We start from the raw sequence: 7,043 nt of genomic DNA, 5'->3' as shown, positions 1-7,043 counted from the left end.
ATATTCTTTATCCCCTTACACTGTGTATAAGACAGTAGTTTTTTTGGAATTGTTAGTTAGATTACTTGTTCGTTATTACTGCATTGTCGGAACTAGAAGCACAAGCATTTCGCTACACTCATTAACATCTGCTAACATTAACATCTGCTAACCATGTGTATGTGACAAATAAAATTTGATTTGAGGTAGGTAAAAATGGGTGGGCTATTTACCGATAGACTATGTACAGCTGCAGCGATCGGTTAGCTGCTTTTCAGCAATTTTGCAATTGTTCCAGTCACAGGCAGCAGAGAACTGGAACGAAAGGCGGCCAAATGAGGTGTTGACTCTCTATGCTAGCTAGTGGTTAGCAACATTAAATTACTGGTCACTCTCTATGTTAGCTAGCGTTTAGCAACATTAAATTACAGGTCACTCTCTATGTTAGCTAGCGGTTAGCAACTTTAAATTACAGGTCACTCTCTATGTTAGCTAGCGGTTAGCAACAGTTTGCTAGCTATCTACAGTAACATCAACCAGTGTTTGCAGCTATTTGAATTTGAGTCAATGAGAGAAGTTAGCAATGCAATGTAGTGTTCCTTAGCTGGCAAGGTAACCGAGGGTTCGTGTCTACCGTCTGAAAGGCATTCAATGCACGTAACTAACGTGAGGTTAATCCAGTCAATCCACCATAGTGATGTTGTTTTGTGTTGGCAGGGTTCACACACACACACACACACACACACACACACACACACACACACACACAATAGCTGAATTTGCAGAGCTAGCGAGCAAACTAAAGCAAACATTAACTATCAAGCTAGATAGTACCTATTCCATTTTATGTGGCGTAGTCAAGATGGAATCTTTGCTATTGTCTGTTTATTCCAAGATCAGCATGCAGCTGTAGTGCTTCAAAGTCCCTGTGATAAGGTTTGCGATAAACTGAACTCCAAACTGAACTATCTTTTACCGTTGTCTTAAATATCTGTAATGGTCTCATTGCAAAAGCAAAAATTGTCGCTAGGGGACTTTGAAGTACCTGTGTGCGGATCTTGGAGTAAACTGACGATAGCAAAGATTATATAGCAAACACCACAGAAATGAGATGCCCATCTCCTACTGTAAATAACCTGCACACTGTGTGTGTAGCCAGCCAGCCAGGTAGAAAAAAAAGACAGACATCAGAGTATTCTTTCAGTACACCAATACGCAAGGCAAGAACCCTAGTAGCCTAATATCTCAAATACTAGTTGATAAAATGAAGTGAAATGGAAATGTTTCACAATGATGTCATTAGGCAGAGCAGGCAACAGACAGCAGAGCTGGGGACAGATGGGCAGGGACAGACTGGCAGAGACTGATAGGCAGGGACAGACTGGCAGAGACAATGCCATGGATACTCTCAAATTAAACTGGTGACTGAACTAAGATTTGTTTAAGCCAATGGTATTGCTGTTGTGATTAATTGTGTAGTTTTTGGTACCGGTAGGTAGGAGTACGGCAAACACCTTATTTCATTTCTAGGAGACAGACTGTGAGGCAGTGAGGGTGGTGAAAGGGAAAGAGCCAGGGAGAGAGACTTCAGGGAACAGTGTCACAGCCACGGCAGGACCAGGTGTCAACCTTGTTGCCAGCAGCACCAGTATAGGGAACAGTGGCACAGCCACGGCAGGACCAGGTGTCAACCTTGTTGCCAGCAGCACCAGTATAGGGGACAGTGGCACAGCCACGGCAGGACCAGGTATCACCCTTGTTGCCAGCAGCACCAGTATAAGGAACAGTGGCAGAGCCACGGCAGGACCAGGTGTCACCCTTGTTGCCAGCTGCACCAGTATAGGGGACAGTGGCACAGCCACGGCAGGACCAGGTGTCAACCTTGTTGCCAGCAGCATCAGTATAGGGGACAGTGGCACAGCCACGGCAGGACCAGGTGTCACCCTTGTTGCCAGCAGCACCAGTATAGGGGACAGTGCCACAGCATTGTCCAGTTACCTCAGTGATGGCACAAAACCATATCAGCCACACCCACAATTTATAGATCCGCAAACTCTTGCCAACAGAGTGTTGACCTTTCAAGAGAGATGGTTTTGTGATTTCCTCTGGCTACATTATAAATGTGTTTTCACTGTAGCCAAGGATTTTCAAGCCAGCCATCTTTTGGCCAAAGAGCGGATGCTGCCTTCATTAGTGCAGGATTTAGGAAGTGGAGAAAAGCCATTGTAAAATTCACAGCACATCAAAACTGCCAAACCCACCGCCACTGTGTAACTGTAACAGCACACCAGCTAAATCTAATCAGTGTCCAGTTATCCATCGCGTGGTGTAAACAGCAGAAATGACGAAAGCTACCTTGCACTGTATGAGAAAGCAACGGCATTGATTGACTCCAATGAATCCATTGAGACACACTCAAGACGATTTGCTGGCAAAGCAGTGGATCACTATAGGACAGAATTCTTTTAAGTGTTGCATGGTGTGCAGGTTCAGTTTGGTGACCATTTTGACGAGGACAGTCTAAACGTCCTGCAAAAGTTGGAAAGAGTGCTTCTTACGGGGGAGTTGGATGAGTCTCTAGATCAGTACCCTAAGTTGAACATAGATTCTCTATTTCAGTGCAGTTGCCTCTCTTTGCAACAAATACCCCTATAGCAGCCGTGGAGAGGCAGCAGAGGCCCTTAAGAGGCTTCCAGTGGAGGTGCGGGGTTGGTTGACCAAGTTGAGGTGCTGATCAGAATTTGGTTTGTGGTGCCAGTGTCTTCATGTGAGGCTGAGAGGAGTTTAAGTGCACTCCATAGTTTAAAGACTTGGTTACGGGCCAGCATGGGCCAAGAGAGACTGAACGGTGTAGTTGTCTGTAATGTACATAAAGACAGGCTGGACAGTCAAGAGGGAAAATATCTGCCAGCAATTTGTTGGATCCATTGTAACCCACAAACATATGTTTGGTTCTTTTGTTCAGTAGTGTGTATAGTAGTGGTTCTCAACCTTTTTTGGGTACAGGAACCCCTGCATATTTTGAGGCAAGGTTTTGAGCGGTCCTCGAGACCTCCACCCCCTCTATATTATATGTAAAGTTACTGGAATCCTTGTGGTGCTGAATACATTCATTACACTTTTTATTTCACGAACCCCTTGCAATTACACCAGGGACCCCTAGGGGTCCACGGACCACTGTTTGAGAACCCCTGATGTATAGTATGATATTTGTTCTTTTGTTTAGTGGTTTTTAGTACATGACAGTACACTTACTAATGATTTATTTTGTTATTTTATTTCAAATTGCAGACTTTGTGTGACATACTTGTCCATAGCTGCTGTTTGAAGAGTTGAGACACTGACTGAACAATAAATACATATTTTTGAAGGATATTTTGGTTGATTTATTTGGGTTATTCCTTGAAGTAGTTCTTTCGCTTTTATAACTGTACTTATTTTTTTAGCTTTTTGTTCTTTTCAAGCTATTGTAGTAGACTCAGGACAGTAGCACATATTTAATGACTATATAAATGTATCAGAAAAAGTAAAATAAAAAGGTAAATTCAATACGGATACCAACTAAGTTGTCCTTCTGGAAGGTTCTCCCATGGCACTTTCAAAAGTTACTTTTCCTACCCAGATGCAGAAAACTGTAAGCTTCAACTGCTGGCTACTCGTCCGTTGTACAGTGGCTTGCAAAAGTATTCACCCCCCTTGACATTTTTCCTATTTTGCTGTCTTACAACCTGGAATTAAAATACATTTTTGGTGGGGGTTCGTATCATTTGAAGATGCAAAATATTTTTTATTGTGAAGCAAACAAGAAATAAGACAAAAAAACGGAAAACTTGAGCGTGCATAACTATTCACCCCCCAAAGTCAATACTTTGTAGAGACACCTTTAGCAACAATTACAGCTGCAAGTCTCTTAGGGTTTGTCTCTGTAAGTTTGGCACATCTAGCCACTGTGATTTTTGCCCATTCGTCAAGGCAAAACTACTCCAGCTCCTTCAAGTTGGATGGGATCCAACTTTGTGATGGTTCTCAATGGAGATTATTTTAGATGAGATCACACCATGTTCATTGTATTTATGAAAACTGCACCCATATACAGTGTACAGTACCATTGCCACCTACTGGCCTTTCTTGGTATTGCTGCCACAAAGAAACAGTGGGAAAAATAGTTAAGCCCGCACAAAGAGCAGGCAGGCCTACCGGCTTAAAGAGCCCAACTAATCAACCTCAACAAGGAACAGGTGAAACTAAACAGACAAAACAAACAGAAAAGGGAAAAGGGATCGGTGGCAGCTAGTAGGCCGGTGACGACGACCGCCGAGCGCCACCCGGACAGGGAGAGGAGCCACCTTCGGTAGGAGTCGTGACAGTACCCCCCCGACCCGGAGAGCGAGGTGCGGGGCAATCCAGGTGGAGGTGATGGAAATCCCTCAACAGTGATGGATCCAAGATGTCCCCCACCGGTACCCAGCACCATACGCCTCCCAGTACACGAGGTACGTCCCTCACCCGGCGTCTTGAGTCCAGAACAGCATGCACTATGTACGCCGGGGACCCCTCGATGTCCAGAGTGGGTGGAGGGATGTCTGGCACCTCTCCTTCTTGCAGGGGACCAGCTACCACCGGCCTGAGGAGAGACACATAAAACAAGGGGTTAATACGATAATAGGAAGGGAGTTATAATCTATAACACATCTCATTTATCCTCCTCAGGTCTTTAAAGGGCCCTACACACTGCGGCCCCAGCTTCCGGCAGGGCAAGCGGAGGGGTAGGTTTCGGGTCGAGAGCCAGACCCTGTCCCCTGGTACGGACATGGGGGCCTCACTGCGGTGGCGGTCAGTGCTCCTCTTCTGCCGTCTGCCACCCTGCTTGAGGGATTCCTGGACGGCTCTCCAGGTCTCCTTGGAGTGCTGCACCCACTCCTCCACCGCAGAAGCCTCGGTCTGACTCTGATGCCACGGTGCCAGGACCGGCTGGTAACCCAATACGCATCGAAATGGTGACATGTACATGGAGGAGTGGCGGAGTGAGTTCTGGGCCAACTCCGTCCATGGGACATACCTTGACCACTCCCCTGGCCGGTCCTGGCAATACGACCGCAGAAACCTACCCACCTCCTGGTTCACTCTCTCCCCCTGCCCATTACTCTCGGGGTGATAACCGGAGGTCAAGCTGACCGAGAACCCCAGACGTTCCATAAACACCCTCCACACTCGGGATGTGAACTGGGGACCCTGATCAGAGACGATGCCCTTGGGCACCCCGTAGTGCCGGAAGACGTGGGTAAATAGAGCATCCGCAGTCTGTAGGGCCGTAAGGAGACCGGTCAACGGGAGGTGACGGCAGGGCATAGAAAACCGAACCACAACAACCAGGACCGTGGTGTTCCCCTGAGACGGGGGAAGATCGGTAAGAAACCACCGACAGGTGAGACTACGGCCGTTGTGGAACGGGGAGGGGTTGTAACTTCCCTCTAGGAAGGTGCCTAGGAGCCTTACTCTGGGCGCACACCGAACAGGAAGAGATATAGAATCTCACATCCCTAGCCAAGGTGGGCCACCAGTACTTCCCCCTAAGACCCCGCACTGTCCTCGCCACACCAGGATGACCCGAAGAGGGTAGTGTGTGAGCCCACCGAATCAATTGGTCACGAACAGTGAACAGCGCCTTCAACCGATTGAAGGCTCTGTCAGCCTCTGCTGACCACCGTAAACGCACCGGCTCCCCCTTCAGCAGTGAGGTAATGGGGGCCGCTACCTGGCCAAAACCCCGGATAAACCTCCGGTAGTAATTGGCAAACCCTGAAAACCGCTGCACCTCCTTCACCGTGGTTGGAGTCGGCCAATTACGCACGGCCTTAACACGGTCACACTCAATCACCACCCCCGAGGTGGAAATGATAACCCAGGAAGGAGACGGCTCGTTTGGAGAACACACACTTCTCAGCCTTGACGTATAGGTCATGCTCCAGCAGTCTCCCAAGCACCTTGCGCACCAGAGACACATGCGCGGCACGTGTGGTGGAATATATCAGGATATCATCGATATATACACAACCACGCCCTGCCCGTGCAGGTCCCTGAGAATCTCGTCTACAAAGGATTGAAAGACGGCTGGTACATTCTTTAACCCATACGGCATGACGAGGTACTCATAATGGCCCGATGTGGTACTAAACGCGGTTTTCCACTCGTCTCCCTCCCAAACACGCACAAAATTATATGCGCTCCTGAGGTCCAGTTTCATGAAAAACTGCGCGCTGTGAAATGATTCCACAGCCGTAGCGATGAGACCGCTATCATCAATGCACTGACGCAGACCTCCCTCCTTTTTCTTCACAAAAAGAAACTTGAGGAGACGGGTGAAATGGAGCGCCGAATGTACCCCTGTCCCAGAGATTCCGTGACATATGGCTCCATAGCCAACGTCTCCTCCTGTGACAATGGGTACACGTGACTCCTGGGAAGCACAGCATTGACCTCGAGGTTTATCGCACAATCCCCCTGTTGATGAGGTGATAATTTAGTCGCCCTCTTCTTACAGAAGACGATAGCCAAATCGGCATACTCAGAGGGAATGCGCACATTGGAAACCTGGTCTGGACTCTCCACCGACATGGCACCAATGGAAACTCCCATAAACCTACCTGAACTCTTCTCTGACCACGCCTGTAGAACCCCCTGTCTCCACGAAATCCTGGGATTGTGACTGGCCAGAAAGGGGCCCCCCAGCACCACTGGAAACGCAGGTGAATCGATAAGGAAGAGACTAATCCGCTCCCTGTGATTCACCTGCGTTACCATGTCCAGTGGAACCGTGGCCTCCCTGACCAGCCATGACCCTAATGGCCAGCTATCTAGGGAGTGCACGGGGAAGGGGGGGGGGGATCTATCGGCACCAGTGGAATTCCCAGCTTGGGGGCGAGTCCTCGATCCATAAAGTTCCCAGCTGCGCCTGAAACGACTAGCGCCTTATGCGGGGAAGAGGGAGAAATATCAAGGAAAGAAAATGTAAATAAACATGTGACCAACAGGGGGCTCTGGGTGAGTTTGATGCTGACTCACCT

The sequence above is a fragment of the Oncorhynchus tshawytscha genome, linkage group LG12 (genome assembly GCF_018296145.1).
Source record: "Oncorhynchus tshawytscha isolate Ot180627B linkage group LG12, Otsh_v2.0, whole genome shotgun sequence".
Classification (NCBI taxonomy): domain Eukaryota; kingdom Metazoa; phylum Chordata; class Actinopteri; order Salmoniformes; family Salmonidae; genus Oncorhynchus; species Oncorhynchus tshawytscha.
The sequence above is the reverse complement of the archived record's forward strand: the minus strand, read 5'-3'. Positions refer to the sequence as shown.